Source organism: Xyrauchen texanus, chromosome 38 (assembly GCF_025860055.1).
Source record: "Xyrauchen texanus isolate HMW12.3.18 chromosome 38, RBS_HiC_50CHRs, whole genome shotgun sequence".
Classification (NCBI taxonomy): Eukaryota; Metazoa; Chordata; class Actinopteri; order Cypriniformes; family Catostomidae; genus Xyrauchen; species Xyrauchen texanus.
The window spans coordinates 18,785,952-18,804,102 of record NC_068313.1 but is presented as its reverse complement, the minus strand read 5'-3'; positions in this window follow the sequence as shown (position 1 = coordinate 18,804,102).

Sequence of the window (18,151 nt, the reverse complement as noted above, 5' to 3'; positions counted from 1 at the left end):
TCGGAATTGTACTTCTGCTCTTACATGATTAATAGATTTACTCCTTCCCAGGACGGAGAGAACTGTTTTCTTGTATTTACTCCAGTATGCTCCTCACTGGAAAACTCAAAATCATTAATTGAAAAACACGCAAGCATGGACAGGAGGAAAATACATTTCTGACAGCCTGGCAGCTGATATGTCATGCCATTCTCTAGAAAATAACATCTTCTGTTCTGCTGTTGCTATGGCCTACACATGCCAAACAGGGACTCAGCCTGCACTGATGCTAATTGGTATGAACCATTTTTTTCTTCTTTTTATTTTTTGTATACAATGACACCGTTTGAGGTGATATTTGCATCCATAAGCTTTATAAAAGCACAAGATGAATGACAACAACATGCATGTGAACAAAGGAAAGCAGCAATTGTCTTTAAACAAAACAGTAATATTTCCAATTCAGTTGGTATTTATTTTATAATGACATGTTTAAATCAAAATGTACATTTAATATAGTTATTTACTTTTAAATTAGGAGAAATAGATTTTCCTACTGATTCACAGAGTACAAATTATTGCATAGCATATTACTATTAGACCACAACATAAAGTCTATTTTTGTTATTAAAAACAAAACAAATTTTAAATGAGATGCTTAATTTTATTTTTGGCCTTTTGCTACTTTATACACAATAGTCTCAAAATACTTGGACACTTAAGCCACACTTAAAAAATCATTAATGTTTTTGCATTAACTTAAAACATGATCAAAATATAAAATCAAGCTGCATTATTTAAAAACATGTTTTAGCCCAAACACACTTAACATTTGTAAGGTTTCAAATGATAAAACAATTAATTGCTTCAAATGAAGACAAAATAATTTGGACACTTTCTAGTCACACATTTTTAAAACATTTTATGGAACATGTCAATCGTTTATGTGGGTACAACAACACCTGTGTTAACTTCCACTAAAATTGTCCAAGAGACCAGTTGGTTAAACGTAATTGCAAAAATGGCTGACTAAATTAATATGCATTTTTCATTTGCAGATGCCACTTGGTCTGATATTTTGTGTCTAATGCAAGGAAATATAATACAATATACAGGTGAAACTCGAAAAATTAGAATATCGTGCAAAAGTTCATTAATTTCAGTAATTCAACTTAAAAGGTGAAACTAATATATTATATAGACTCATTACAAGCAAAGTAAGATATTTCAAGCCTTTATTTGATATAATTTTGATGATTATGGCTTACAGCTTATGAAAACCCCAAATTCAGAATCTCAGAAAATTAGAATATTGTGAAAAGGTTCAGTATTGTCTGCGATGGACTGGCGACCTGTCCAGGGTGTCCCCCGCCTTTCGCCCAATGTTAGCTGGGATAGGCTCCAGCCCCCCGCGACCCTGTACACAGGATAAGCGGTTGACGATGGATGGATGGATGGATGGTTCAGTATTGTAGGCTCAAAGTGTCACACTCTAATCAGCTAATTAATCCAAAACACCTGCAAAGGGTTCCTGAGCCTTTAAATGGTCTCTCAGTCTGGATCAGTTGAATTCACAATCATGGGGAAGACTGCTGACCTGACAGTCGTGCAGAAAAACCATCATTGACACCCTCCACAAGGAGGGAAAGCCTCAAAAGGTAATTGCAAAAGAAGTTGGATGTTCTCAAAGTGCTGTATCAAAGCACATTAATAGAAAGTTAAGTGGAAGGGAAAAGTGTGGAAGAAAAAGGTGAACAAGCAGCAGGGATGACCGTAGCCTGGAAAGGATTGTCAGGAAAAGGCCATTCAAATGTGTGGGGGAGCTTCACAAGGAGTGGACTGAGGCTGGAGTTACTGCATCAAGAGCCACCACACACAGACGGGTCCTGGACATGGGCTTCAAATGTCGTATTCCTCTTGTCAAGCCGCTCCTGAACAACAAACAATGTCTGTTTTCTGATGAGAGCAAATTTTGCATCTCATTTGGAAATCAAGGTCCCAGAGTCTGGAGGAAGAATGGAGAGGCACACAATCCAAGATGCTTGAAGTCCAGTGTGAAGTTTCCACAGTCTGTGTTGGTTTGGGGAGCCATGTCATCGGCTGGTGTTGGTCCACTGTGCTTTATTAAGTCCAGAGTCAACGCAGCCGTCTACCGGGACATTTTAGAGCACTTCATGCTTCCTTCAGCAGACAAGCTTTATGGAAATGCTGACTTCATTTTCCAGCAGGACTTGGCACCTGCCCACACTGCCAAAAGTACCAAAACCTGGTTCAATGACCATGGTATTACTGTGCTTGATTGGCCAGCAAACTCGCCTGACCTGAACCCCATAGAGAATCTATGGGGCATTGCCAAGAGAAAGATGAGAGACATGAGACCAAACAATGCAGAAGAGCTGAAGGCCGCTATTGAAGCATCTTGGACTTCCATAACACCTCAGCAGTGCCACAGGCTGATAGCATCCATGCCACGCCGCATTGAGGCAGTAATTAATGCAAAAGGGGCCCAAACCAAGTACTGAGTACATATGCATGATTATACTTTTCAGAGGGCCGACATTTCTGTATTTAAAATCCTTTTTTTTTTATTGATTTCATGTAATATTCTAATTTTCTGAGATTCTGAATTTGGGGTTTTCATAAGCTGTAAGCCATAATCATCAAAATTATATCAAATAAAGGCTTGAAATATCTTACTTTGCTTGTAATGAGTCTAAATAATATATTAGTTTCACCTTTTAAGTTGAATTACTGAAATTAATGAACATTTGCACGATATTCTAATTTTTCGAGTTTCACCTATACATACAGCACATTCAATAAATGTTTAGATGTGGCTTAAGTGTCCAAAACTGTCCCAATACTTTCAGGCAGTAACTGTATATTTTAGATGAAAGTGTAGAGACGTGGAAACAATAGGAAGAGAGAGCGGGTTCGGGATGTATCTGACCAGATTCAAACTCGCAACACCCGCCAAACATCGTATCACAATATATAGGAGCATGTGTGCTAGCCACAAGACCACAGCACTGACAAATTAGAAACATTTTATTCTGAGAAGCTTTCTTATGTTCCCATATTTCCTATAAAAGTTGAGTATCATCAGTCGGTCTTCACCACACACGACCCATATGTACAGTAACCGCTCCAAAAGCAACACAAAACACCATGCAGTCTATAAGCGGCCGGTTTACAGAAATGAAAGGGATAATTTAACTCGGACACTGCTCGGCATATCTATTAATAAAGGCAAGAGCTATATGACAGCAGACACTGCAGATTTCATAACATGACGTGTGGCGCACAGTGCTCCGTCTCTGACGGTGGTGATCCACTTGATTTTTTTTTTTACTGCATCAGAACAAACTAGGGGATGGGTCATGATGCTTTCATATATACTGTATATACATTTAAATATTTTTCATTTTGTTAACTTTAGTGCCAGTGCTTTATTTATGCCTCCTACACACTACAAAGACGTCGGATCATGGTACCGTTCATATTACACAACTGTCTGTCTTGTCATGGAAGTCGTAGCATTTTCAAATTACACGACGAATCGGTGACAGGTGTGAACAAAGTACAAGACATTTCACTACTGACGAATCCCCGACGACTTTGCCTGGACTCCAAATTAATATTCACAACAGAGTACAAGTGAGAAGTGATATGAGATACGACAACAAATGCATGATCATATGTTATGCATTTCAGAATATGATGTGTATGTTTTTAATCATATATTGTATTGGTTACAATATGAAAAAGTACCTCCTACTGAAAAATCTACCTATTTGCTTACCTGACTGTCCAAGAGAATAGGACAATCGCAAAATGCGTCTTTTGATAGTTCATACATCAGCATAGTGTGCTGTAGCTGTTAAACAGTTGCATGTAAAATCCCCCCAAAAGTATTTATAATAATCCTCTTTAAAGCACCGCTACTACTGTAACCTACAAAAAAAAAAAAAAGTAAACAAGTACTCGACAACTCATGCAGGTACCTAGCACATCCCTAATACAAACACATAACAGTTCTTTCACTTTGATGAAGGGAGACAAATGCACACACTTCTGCATAGAAAGCAGCTTAATGGTCTCGGGCCGTTTGTCAATTATTCATAGTGGGTGCTAGTGCTTTTTGCATGCGGTGTATTACGAATGCCAGATAACTGATCCCTCAGCTACTTGGGTCGCTCGTGCTAATGGCCAGGTCTGTGCCACCAGCTGCTTAAATCATGATTCATAACTGATGTTAATATTCAGACCCATGTCATTTGGTTCATATTCTGGTCAGAGAGTCAGGGCCAACCATAATGGTGAGCCACTGATCGATGGGGGGGGGAAACAAACAGGGACCCGCTGCTAACAGAGCTAAGTGGAGTAAGCTTCTCCCCTGGCAGGTGTTGTAGGCTAAATATAATGGACTTTTATCTGTACAACCCTTCTGGGATCATGGGCGGGGTTTGGTCTTAATCACCAGCCATTAGGGCCCTACAGGCTACCTTCTGCCTAAAAATCATATCAGAGACTTCTCTGAAATGAGCTATGATGGTTGCATTCCCCTCAAGGACAACAGAATGATGAAGACTAGAGCCAGCCTGTTTTTCTGACTCCCTTTGAGGAGTGCACAGGCGCCTCTGTGGCCGAGCCCTGTACTGGAGCTCATCTGCTGCACTGCAGTTAACAAGAATTATTGCTCAATACCAAGATTGAGAGGTGTTTTTGTATTTGAGTCCTGAAATATACTGCTCCATGCACAATGCTTATGTAACTTATGGCCTATGTTATGTAGGTCATTAGATTCTGTTGTTACAAAACGGCTATAATACTCCTTACTTACAGTTACTGGCATAAACCATTTCATTTATAAACACAATATGGGATGCAGAGGGGTGGTGTAGACATAGTAGTTAAATATCTGGGCTGTTAACTAAAGGGTTGCAGGTTCGAACCTCGCAAGGCATGAATCACCATTCATGCCTTGCGAGGCATGCCCCCCAAGGTTGCTCCAGGAGGACAATAAAATGTTTATTACAAGTCATTATGGATAAAAAGCATCTGCTAAATAACTACTTACTAAAGCATTGCCACATACTGTTTTATGTTACAGTATAATCATGCATAGTTCGCATAGCATCATAAAAAGGCTTATCACCTTTTAAAAGTCTTTTGTTGTTGACATCAAAATAGTTGATATAGTTGATCATATTTTTTTTTTTTTTAAATAAACAAAATGGTGTTTCCTGTATTTTGTTGAAAATTTGATTTTTGAAAGATGTGTGTAAAGATTTGGTTCGATTCGCTGTACTAAATTTGTGATTCGATACTCCCACAAAACAAAAACTAAAAAAGCTTTATTCATGAAAATGTAAGTTCGAATAATTTTGTTATCAATACGTTTAGGACATATGCAAAACAGTTCCTTTCATTAACTTGTAAAACTTAACAAAAACTGTTAATTGAAGAGTAAAAAGATCCATCGGGGATAAGTGGGACTAAAAGTCAGCCCAGCAGAGGCCAATGGTTACATTTGATTAGAAATATTAATAATTCTGCTCAGATGAAAAAATCATAATTATGTTAGATAGAAATGCTGATTACATGCATTAAGTATAATTAAAAGCATTATCACTGATTACATGTTTATAAACTATTATTTTCCAAAATAAATTAACTGTAGTGTATGCTTATCCAGTAAAATTGTATTTGCCATATTATAAATTTACTGGTGAAATCAGATTTTACCTTTGGTATAATCAGAACTATCAAACCAGGATTATTATCATAAATTATATTCAACATTATATATAGTTTAATACAGTACAACCCCAATTCCCCAAAAGTTGGGACAGTATGAAAAATGCTAATAAAAACAAAAAGGAGCGATTTACAAATTATATTCACGCTTTGCTATATTGAAAACACTACAACTAAACATTGTGAATCAAAAAAAAAATTCATTTTTTTATGTACAGTTATTTCAAATCAGATGATTGTAACACACTTCATTCAACTATCCCAACTTTTTTCTTTGCCACTGTGAAACATCCGCATTTCTTCTCATAACACTTATTAAGCATTTGGGCACTGAAGACACAAGTCTGTTCAATTTAAAAAGTGAAATTTTCCTCCCATTGATCCATTATACAGGTCTTCAGCTGCACAACTGTACAGGGTCTTCGCTGCCATATTGTGTGCTTCATAATGCACTGCACACTCAATTGGAGAAGATCAGGACTGCAGGGAGGCCAATCTAGCACCTGCACTCGCTGCGTATTCAGCCAGTATATGGTTTGAAGTTGTCCTGCTGAATTTGTACATATCTGTCTGCATTATTGGTGCCCTCACAGATGTGAGAGTTACCCATGTCATGGGCACTGACAGACCCCTGGCCCATACAGACACTAGGTTTTGGAACCGACACTGATAACAACTTGGATGGTCCTTTTTCTCTTTGGCCCAGAGAACATAACTCCAGAGAATGTAGACTCATTAGACCAAAAAACACAATACCACTGTTCTACTTTCCATCTAATATAAGACCGGTCTTAATTTAGAAAAGGGTCGATATAATTTACAAATCACTACTTTTTGTTTTTATTAGCATTTTTCATACTAACCCAACTTTTTTGTAATTGGGGTTGTACAATCTGTGCACTTTTACTCTCGCACTGAAAAGTCTCATCCCACTGTATTACATGTGCTCACATGACGAAAGGAAACCATTTATTATACTTTAAAACCAGCACACTCTGACCTCTGAGGGCCTGCTTACACTTGGCCACTTCATGCGTTTTCAGTAATCGGATAGCTATCCGTTCACGAAAAGACCAGGTGTAAATGCCCTCTGACACGCATTCGAGACGGATTGCAATCCGATCTCTCAAACCACTTCAGGACGTGGTTTGAGATGCATTCCAGATGAATCTGGTCATGTATAAATGCATCTGGCTCTTCAAGTCTCATTTGGAAACTTTGCTCCACCCAAACAGAGTTGCATCAACATAGGGAAAACATAACAGCAGTCCCAGAGTATTTGCAAAGGGCTCAAGTCGCACAATAAATTACATCAAATGAATACACGGATGGACGTTGTAGGAGAGATGGAACTTTTTCCACATTTATTTGAAGCAGATCGCATGACGTGTCTTACCAAAGCGAAGCCCCGAGGGGGGGAATACTGTGCGCTCACACAAACAGACACACACGCATTGTTCAAAGTCACTTGGAAGCAAATAATAAATCACATCTTTTAAAATCGCTGCCCAGAACTGGCATAATCATGGAAGTGAAATCTGTTTTATTTGCATATATCGTGGGAATTGAAGATCGGATTTATATTAGTTTGGCAGAGACACATTGATGTGGTCAAGTGTAAATGGAATGAGCTTATTCAATCGGATAGCTATCCGATCGGTAAAAAAAGCATTAAGTGATCAAGTGTAAATAGGCCCTGAGCCATCAGTGTGACATCCATGAAAATTGCACAATTAATTACATAGAAACTGAAATCGGGGTATGATGGTGCTCGATTACTAAACCGCAAATCAGAGTTTAATCAAAATGACTGCACTCCCTTTCTCCATTGAGATTGATTTGATTGACGTGTATGTGCGCGCTCGCTTCCTCAGTGAAGTTTAACGGAGAATCACTTGTGGTAAAGACAAACGGTTTTGCGAAATGGAAATATGTGCCTGATATTGAATTCATATGTAAATATTTTAAATCGGATTGGGAGGGTTACTTTTGAAATGCATTCCACTACAGATTACAGAATACATGCTGTAAATGTAATTTGTAACATATTCCGTTAGATTACTCAAGGTCAGTAACGTATTATAAATACTTTGGATTACTTCTTCAGCACTTGTTTTGACTATAAATACTCTGCCAGTACAGGAAGACAAAATACAAATGTTAAAAATACATTCTCTGAAAAACCAAAATATTTTATGCAGTGTTGTTTTTAAAACAAGATAAATCAGATTTAGCTTGTTTAAAGGATTTTTTTATATTTTTTACAGGAAAAAAAAAAAAATTACTATCAAGAATACTATTTTTGCCCTAATTTCCTTTTTTCTAGTAATATCTTTGATATTATGATCTAACATGAATTTTCTTGATAAAAATTATGATCGTGTCAGGTAATATGTAACATGTGCATGTAAAATGGCTAGAAATAGCATTTGAGCTTAGAGTAAAGCTGACAATTTACACAAGGTTTATTTCTATTTCTTCTGCTCCAAACTTACTTCAAACTTATTTCTCTGTCTGTTCGTATGAATGTAACACATCATAAGAAAGTGTTTCACCGCTGTTCAAATGCACTTTGGATCACATCATCTGAAAGGACTAAATATTAAATGAAACAAATGACAATAAAATGTAAATGTATTCTAAATAACAATTATTTAAATTGTAACTGTAGTAGAATACAGTTACTTATATTTTGTATTTTAAATATGTAATCCTGTTACATGTATTCTGTTACTCCCCATCCCTGATTATAAAACCTGGAAAACAGCAGTAAAATTTATAAGTTGGAGAGAAACAACACTTACAAGCACATCAAATAGCACAAGCACAAACAAGATGCAGCAACCGGTTAAACTGTGTGATTTAATATGATCTTCTTTAAAGTGTTCATTAAGTGCTTTCGTACGCTTGACAAATTGGGTCGTGTTTAATCTGCTTCAGTTCTGTCTCTGTCAAACAAGTTATTATGCAAAAACATCTTTCACTACTGTAAAGTGACGTCACAGACTTCTCTGTGCTCGCCGTACATATTCAAATGATTGATAATGAAATTAGTTGTTGAGGATTTTCATTATCAATAACCATGGCAACAATGTGAATGGATGACATTACACAAATTGAATACAATGTATTCAGCAACTATTAAATGTGTGTTAAGAATGCATCTATAATTACAAGCTACACATGCAATGACACCTTTTTTAATTAAAATATGAATATTCGAAATAATGGAGACAATGTGCTGATCTCTCTCTCTCTGTGTCTCTCTCTCTCTCTCTCTATGGATTCAGATCTCAGTCTCAATATAACTGAGACGCAGGGGCTTTGGCCAGTCAGCCCTGAGACGTGAGAAAGAGCAGTATTGCACACTCGATTTTTATAGATAACCAAAGCAGCCAGCCAACCCTTCACAGAAACCACAAAAGAAGAGGAATATGGACCTGGTCATTTGAAGGGCCCTCGTTAATTTAACAGAGCCTGGTTTGAACTTTTTGTGTGCTTTTTGGAGCAGACACTACAGATACAAGGAGTGCTTCAGTCTTGCCCCAGGACACCAGGGAAGTGGGTGTAGAGCTACAACAGTAAAATACCTGTTGAAGTCACCACAGATCATGTTGTGGGATTCTTTTGACTGATCTCTACAGCATAATCACCTTTAAAGCCCAAAAGCCTGATCAAACAACTGACAGCAAGAAGCATAATCATTCCAGTATTTCAGTGGCTGCAGAGTCAGGAAAGCCAAAAGCACACACACACGCGCACACACGCACACACACACACACACACACACACACACACACACACACACACACACACACACACACACACACACACACACACACGCACTACCGGTTGAAGGAGTTCCCATTTATGTTGGGCACATATTGGCTGCTTTTCTTTATTATTTAGTCCAAGTCATCAATTTAAAAATATTTTTGTAGTTTTATAATTAAATAAATTCATATGGTGGCACAATTATATTTTTGTCTACAACATTTATTTCAAACATTTAAGCATAAGCCTTCAGATCAAAAGATTTATAAGATCAAGAGAAACATTTCAGTCAAGTGTTTCAAAACTTTTGACCGGCAGTGTATTTCGTGAAGGAGGGAACAAAATTAATTTATTTCACACACACAATGTATTTTCCTGGACAACGATATACCCGACCGGTAGAGAATGCACAGAAGTAGGTTATTTTCCAGAGAGATGTTGACAAATGTTGTAAAACCATCTTTCTTAAAATTTAACAACACACATTTTAATTGCACTTATGGTGTCCAGTTTCATTAGAAAGTTTTGTTAAAATAAATAACAAAGTTCAAAGTTTTAAATCAAGGTATCTTGCTTTTGTGTAGGCTTAACCCGAACCCTAGTTTTTTCTGCGACCAACCGATCAAACAAAACTTGGTCGACCAAGACTCTTCTCATCATCTAACGGTTGACTATCAGGGGGCAGCCCTAGGAGAAAATTAAAAAAAAAAAAATTGAAACCTTTACAGGAAAAATTTATCATAAAGCATGTGCATTGGTCCACAACGATTAAAATAAAAATTAATCACAAAGCATGTGCATTGGTCCACAACGATTAAAATAAAAAACACCTACTTGGTGTCTCTTTGCAGCAGTTTTCTTATAATAATGAGCTCAAATATCAGAGGCTTTTCCAGGAAACTACTAGTCAAACTCCCACTAAATTACTTTTTTCATTTTATCTGAAAATTATAAATAAATTATTGACAATAAATGCTTAATCTGTCAGTGTTATCACACAAAAATCCACTTGTTTATTCAGTGACTGTATTGATATAGTGTGCTACTGCTCCCTTCATTATGTGGTTTCTGAAAAAAAAACAATATTCACCAGATGAAGTGTTCTCAAATAATCCCTTTCCAGATCCTAAACAAACCACAAAAAGAAGCACTGGATTTATTGACAACACTCTATTCTCAAAACACTGCTTTTAACTCCCTTTCAGCTTTCCTACAAATGTTCTTCAGAAGAGCAGCAACTGAGCATAAAATATTTTCTTGATATAGTCTGTTAATAATACACCAAAAATCATGTTGTTTAAAGCTGAAGTCTGTAACTGTTTCTGTTTAAATACGTTCTACTCTCCCAGCTTAATATGCAGAGACAATTCAAAGTCATTTGTTGATACATTTTCATGGCTTAAAGCACTATCTCTGGGCAATTTTAAAATTCCTGTTTGATTTGAGTGACCCGTTCAAGCTGGCACAACAATATTGACTCAAAGCAATGGCGTGAGTTGGGGGCGGGACAATCTGTTCGTTCAAATCAACAGCAGACAAGGGGCAGATTTTGAAGGCTGTTTAAAAACAACATTTATCTTCGCAATTCTGTTTAGTGGCACTTAAGTAGGACTGGGAAATATAAAAACAAATGTTGAAGATGTAAAATATACATGTTTATGCAGCGGCTGAGTATTCTGACCAATCACAGACATATCTGTTGAGCAATGAAAAAGCAATGACCAATCGGAGACGTTAAAATTAGAACTCAGTCCTATCAGTTATGACAACTGATCCTATTGCGCAAGTTATAAACCGTCCGATCTGTTTGCAGTAGCACGTGAAAATGAATACTGAAGAAACATCACCTGATACTCGAAAAGAAGCTGTAGAACAAAAGCGAAAAGAACTGTGGAATTATTTTGGATTCATTGTATGTTGCGCCACTCACTTTGAACGTAGATGGTAAATTAAAAAAAAAAACAATTCTTCGACAAAACTAAATGCTCTCGTTCTAATCAAGGCATAGACGTGGTGTAATTAATTGATTTATTATGCTGATTAGACCACTTTGTTTTTAATGAGACCATTCACAATAGTGCAGAACTCCGTTTAAAGCATCAGTCAAGTCAAGTCAAGTCAAGTGGTTTTTATTGTCGTTTAAACCATATACAGTTAGTACAGTACACAGCAAAATGAGACAACGTTCCTCCAGGACCATGGTGCTACATAAAAACAACAAAGGACCAACATAGGACCACATGAGACAACACAACGAAATAAAATACCTATATAAACTACCTATATATACCTATATAAAGTGCACGTGCAAACATGTGCAAGAAGTACAGGACAGTACAACAAATTACTGACAATGAACAGGACAATAGACAGTGCAGCGCCGACCAGTACACAGTAGTGCAAAAAGATGACAGTTTCTAAAATGTAAACATAACATACTATGAGATAATGTTCTATGCACATAGCAGTTATTGAGGTAGCAGACAGTTATAAAGTGACAGTTATTAAAGTGCAACTCAGGACACGTGTGTGTCAAACCAGTCTCTGAGTATTGAGAAGTCTGATGGCTTTGGGGAAAAAGCTGTTACACAGTCTGGCCGTGAGGGCCCGAATGCTTCGGTACCTCTTGCCAGACGGGAGGAGGGTAAAGAGTTTGTGTGAGGGGTGTGTGGGGTCGTCCACAATGCTGGTTGCTTTATGGATACAGTGTTTTTTGTAAATGTCTTTGATGGAGGGAAGAGAGACCCCAATGATCTTCTCAGCTGTCCTCACTATCCTCTGCAGGGCTTTGCGGTCCGAAACGGTGCAAGTCCCAAACCAGGCAGTGATGCAGCTGCTCAGGATGCTCTCAATAGTCCCTCTATAGAATGTAGTGAGGATGGGGGTTGGGAGATGTGCTTTCCTCAGCCTTCGAAGAAAGTAGAGACGCTGCTGGGCTTTCTTGGTGATAGAGCTGGTGTTGAGGGACCAGGTGAGGTTCTCCGCCAAGTGAACACCAAGGAATTTGGTGCTCTTGACGATCTCCACAGAGGAGCCGTCGATGTTCAGCGGAGTGTGTTCACCTTGTGCTCTCCTAAAGTCAACAATCTCTTTTGTTTTGTCGACATTCAGGGACAGGTTGTTGGCTCTACACCAGTTCGTCAGCCGCTGCACCTCCTCTCTGTATGCTGACTCGTTGTTCTTGCTGATGAGACCCACCACGGTCGTGTCATCGGCGAACTTGATGATGTGATTCGAGCTGTGCATTGCTGCACAGTCGTGAGTCAGCAGAGTGAACAGCAGTGGACTGAGCACACAGCCCTGGGGGGCCCCAGTGCTCAGTGTGGTGGTGGTGGAGGAGATGCTGTTCCCGATCCGGACTGACTGAGGTCTCCCAGTCAGGAAGTCCAGGATCCAGTTGCAGAGGGAGGTGTCCAGGCCCAGCAGGTTCAGCTTTCCAATCAGGTGCTGGGGAATGATTGTGTTGAATGCTGAGCTGAAATCTATGAACAGCATTCGAACGTATGAGTCCTTATTGTCTAGGTGGGTGAGGGCCAGATGGAGGGTTGTGGTGATGGCATCGTCCGTTGAACGGTTTGAACGATCACGCAAACTGCAGTGGGTCTAGTGAGGGGGCAGCTGGGTCTTAATCTGCCTCATGACGAGCCTCTCGAAGCACTTCATGATGATGGGTGTAAGTGCGACGGGACGGTAGTCGTTGAGGCAGGACACTGGAGACTTCTTTGGCATGGGGATGATGGTGGTGGCCTTGAAGCACGTTGGAACAACGGCGCTGCTCAGAGAGATGTTGAAGATGTCGGTAAGAACATCTGCTAGCTGGTCTGCACATCCTCTGAGCACTCTGCCAGGAATGTTGTCTGGTCCAGCAGCCTTCCGTGGGTTGACTCTACGTAGAGTTTTCCTCACATCTGCCGTGGTAAGACAGAGCACCTGGTCGCTGGGAGGAGGGGTGGACTTCCTCGCCATCACGTCGTTCTGCACTTCAAACCGAGCGTAGAAGTCGTTCAGCGCATCTGGAAGGGAGGCATCTTTGTCACAGGCAACTGATGTTGTCCTGTAGTTGGTGATGGCCTGGATGCCCTGCCACATGCGCCGCGTGTCACCGCTGTCCTGGAAGTGACTGTGGATTCTCTGGGCGTGCGGCGCTTTGCCTCTCTGATTGCCCGTGACAGTTTGGCCCTAGCTGTTCTTAGGGCTGCCTTATCGCCTGCTCTGAAGGCGGAGTCTCGGACCTCAGCAGCGTGCGCACCTCCGCAGTCATCCACGGCTTCTGGTTGGAGCGTGTGGTGATGGTCTTGGAGAAAGTGACATCATCAATGCACTTGCTGATGTAGCTGGTCACTGATGCTGTGTATTCCTCCAAGTTGGTAGAATCGCCATATGTTGCAGCCTCCCTGAACATGTGCCAGTCAGTACACTCAAAACAGTCCTGAAGAGCAGAGATGGCTCCTGTTGGCCAGGTTTTCACCTGCTTCTGAAGCGGTTTTGTGCGTCTGACGAGCGGTCTGTATGCTGGAATTAACATAACAGAGATGTGGTCTGAGTAGCCGAGGTGGGGGCGGGGCTCCGCCCGGTACGCGCCTGGGATGTTTGTGTAAACAAGATCAAGCGCGTTCGCCCCTCTCGTTGCAAAGTCCACATACTGATCAGTGAGCTCGCGGCTCAAACGGTATAAACCAGCAGTAAGTAACAGCTTCAGTCATTATAATGGGAGAGTATGTCGCGTTGCTTGAATTCAGTGTACAATTTATTAAAAATGTAATTACAGTTTTAATAAAGTAATTCAGCTTAACTGTTCTAAGCTTGTTTTGGAGGTGTAGCCAACATAAAGTATATTTCTCGAATCAAGCATCTGCTCTAAGATCCATTTACCCCGTAGCTGCTATTGGTAGTTCCCTATCGAGAGGTCTCTCCTATTGCGTAAGTAGCTTACGCTATGGGAAAACTCCGTTTCTTGAGAAATATTGAAGTCTTTATGTAAAACGCATTGCAGCTGCACAGCAGACAGTGATGAGCGAGGCAGCTCGGTCATTGGCTGTGCTGCGGCAACTGCTCGAACCAGTGACGGGGCGACTTAGAACGCGCGACCAATGGGGCGCGTCCCGCGATTCACGCGCTCAGAGCCTGCTGAAATTAGCATATGAGGGCTATATAATGAACGTCCCGTCATGCCAGTTCTTTTAGATTTAATCTTCTTCAGCGAAGACCTTCTCTTCGCTGGATCCTCCGGATTTTTGTAGTCTTTCGCCGCCGTGGACAAGCTTACAGCGGGACTGCTGAGAGGACGCCGGCATCTTCAGCCGCCTTCGAAGCCTTCTGCTACGCCATCCGGCGCGCATCGCATATCCTTTACTGAACAAGCGTTCGCCCCCGCGACGCTTTTAAGAGTAAAAGAGTTATTTTCCAGGCGTTGTTTCAAATGCCTTCAGCCTGCGCCTCGTGCAGAGGCCCTCTTTCCGACGGAGATCGGCACACCATCTGCACTCGCTGCCTGGGTCTGGACCATGCAGAAGCTGCACTCATTCAGGGCGGATGCCCTGAATGCGACTCCTTGGGCCTCGCCGAGCTGCGCACTCGCTTTGCCGTTTTCACCGCAAGCGAGCCGGCTGCCCCCGTGCTGCCACCTCTGTTCGAGCCGCGCAAGAAAAAGCGCCGCTCAGAGGCTGCCAGAGCACCCCGACTCCGGTGATGTCATGCCGGCTCAGTCCCTGCGGGCATCACCGCTACCAGATGTCTCCCCGCCGCCGGTCCATTTCACGAGAGTGGACCTGCACCCCTCCAACAAAGCGGTGGGTCTCGTCTCGTTCGGCACATCAGGGGACGACGACGGAAAGGATGACAGCCTCTCTCTTGATGCTGCATCCGACGACTGGCTCGTTCGACCCCGCGCCATCGGCATCAGCGGACACGAGCGCGGGCACCAGCATGGACTCGGAGATCATCCGTATCCTGTCTAAAGCCGCGGAAGACCTCGGGCTCGACTGGTCTTCTCCGGAAGAACCCGCCCGCAGCCAGCTGGATGAGTGGTTCCTGCAGGGGCGCCGGCAGGCCCCCCGACAGAGACCCTCTCCTTTCTTCCCTGAGGTGCACGACGAGCTCACGAAGTCGTGGAAAGCCCCGCACTCTGCTCGCCTAAAGCCTTCTTTCTCTTCTTCGCTCTCCTCAGTGGTTGGCGCGAGAGAAAGAGGCTACGAGGCAACTCCGCCCCTAGAGGAGACTGTGGCCAACCATCTATGCCCACCCTCCACCGCTGGATGGAAGGCCAGAGCTTCTCACCCATCGAAGCCGTGCAGAACCACATCAGCTCTCACCGGTCGCGCATACGCCGCCGCCGGTCAAGCTCGCCAGTCATAAAACTCGCTCACCTGCAATCAAACGCCGTTTTCACGGCGACACACAGAAATCACCAAGAGTCATTTTCTGCCTGTGTCACTAAGGGTTCACATGTCCACACTAAAGTGCGCATTCCCACATATCAATACTGTCCAAACAGTGCCAAACACCTCCCCAGCTCAGGCTGGATGTCTCAAAAATGTAGATCGTGTGCCTATTGTCATGTATGCACTGCTACACACAAGCACTGTTCCCACAGTTATAAACACTTCCCCAGTAAAAACGGGAAGTGCTATAAGTGTAGCGCGTGTGCCTGCCATATTGCACGCACCCCTACACACAACTACCCACACAGTTTCAAACAGCTATCCTGCAAACATCACAGATGCAATGCGCGAGCTAAGAAACTCCCCGCTAAATGCGGAAAGCTTTATGAATGTGGCGCGCGTGCCCATAATGATGAATGCACCCCCACTTCAAAACACTGTTCATACAGTTTCAAGCACCTCTCCGACTCATGCTGTGAGCATTTCGGAAATAGCGCATGTGCCTGTACTCTCACACGCACCTCTGCACTCAGCACTCAATACGGCTGCTCAGCGCGCACCTGCGCCTCTGAGAGCCGTAGATTCTGTGTTAGCACAAAGCGATTTTGTGTGATACGTCACTGCGACACGCCCCCAGCCGGCATTCAGCCCATATCTGTGCGAGCAGAAGCCTGGGAAAAAAATCCCCGACATGCCGAAATGGGTTTTGAACATAATAAAACACGGATACTTCAATTCGCTCGCAGACCACCCCGCTTTTCAGCGGTGGTCGAGACGAAAGTGAGGAAAGATGTGTCACATGTTCTACGCACCGAGGTGCTCAAACTGATAGAGAAGGGCGCTATAGAAACTGTTCCTCCCTCTTTGAGCGAGGCGGGTTTTTACAGCCGCTATTTTCTCGTCCAGAAAAAGAACGGTGGCCTTCGCCCCATCCTGGATCTCAGACATCTGAACAAAGCGTTAATGATTCGCTTGTTCAGAATGTTAACAACCAAACATTGTACTACCATTCGGCCTATCATTGGCCCCCCGTACATTCACGAAATGTATGGACGTGGCACTTTCCCCCCTGAGACAGCGGGGAGTGTGGATACTGAATTACCTTGACAATTGGCTAATCATAGCACAATCAGAGGTTCAGTTAATGACACACAGATCTTGGACTATCAGCCATTTACAATGCCTGGGTCGGAGAATAAATTTTGCAAAGAGCATGCTATCCCCCAGCCAGAATATTTCTTTTCTGGGAATAGTGCTAGACTCAGTGCAGATGACAGCGCGCCTCTCTCTCATCAGGGTGCACGCTCTCTATTCGACGCCTTGCAACATCGTTCAGAACGGGCGCGCACGCCCCCGTCAAACGATTTCAGAGAATGCTCGGTCTCATGGCCTCGGCATCAGCTGTACTCCAGCTAGGATTGTTGCACATGCGTCCTCTCCAGCGCTGGCTCAAGAGCCGTGTCCCCACTCACGCGTGGCGCTCGGGCCACTTTTTGATCAGAGCGAATCACGGCTGTATAAAAGCCCTGACACCCTGGAAAGCCATAAACTGGTATCAAACCGGCGTGAGTCTGGGTGCGAATACGCGGAGAAAAATGATCACGACAGATGCCTCCAAAATAGGATGGGGGGCCCTTTACGAGGGCAGGCCTGTTTCCGGCTTTTGGTCAAACCCGGAAAAGCGCCTACACATAAACTGTCTGGAAATGAAAGCGGTCGCCTTGGCTCTCAGAGCCCTGCCTCCGTACCTGCAAAACGAACACGTCCTGGTCCGAATGGACAGCATGACGGTAGTTTCGTATATAAATCGCCAAGGTGGACTCAGGTCGAGCTCCCTGCACTCTATGGCCAGGGAGCTCATCCTATGGTCACAACACCACCTGCGCTCGCTAAGGGCAGCTCACATGCCAGGCGTCCTGAACCAAGGAGCGGACATGCTATCCAGAGACAAAGTTCTCCCAGGAGAATGGTCTCTCCACCCTCTGACGGTTCAGTGGTTATGGCGAACCTTTGGCGAGGCAGAGGTCGACCTCTTCGCCTCCAAGGAAAACGCGCGACTGCCCTCTCTTCTCAAAAGCACGGACGCTTCGCCCAAGTTTGGCCGAGCCGCCCTTGTATGCTTTTCCCCGATCGCGATGCTGCCTCAGGTCATCAGTCGGATCAGGGAGGTGAAATGTGCAGTGCTCCTGGTAGCCCCACCCTGGAAAAACCAGATGTGGTTTCCAGAGCTGGTACAGATGATGCAATCTGCCCCATGG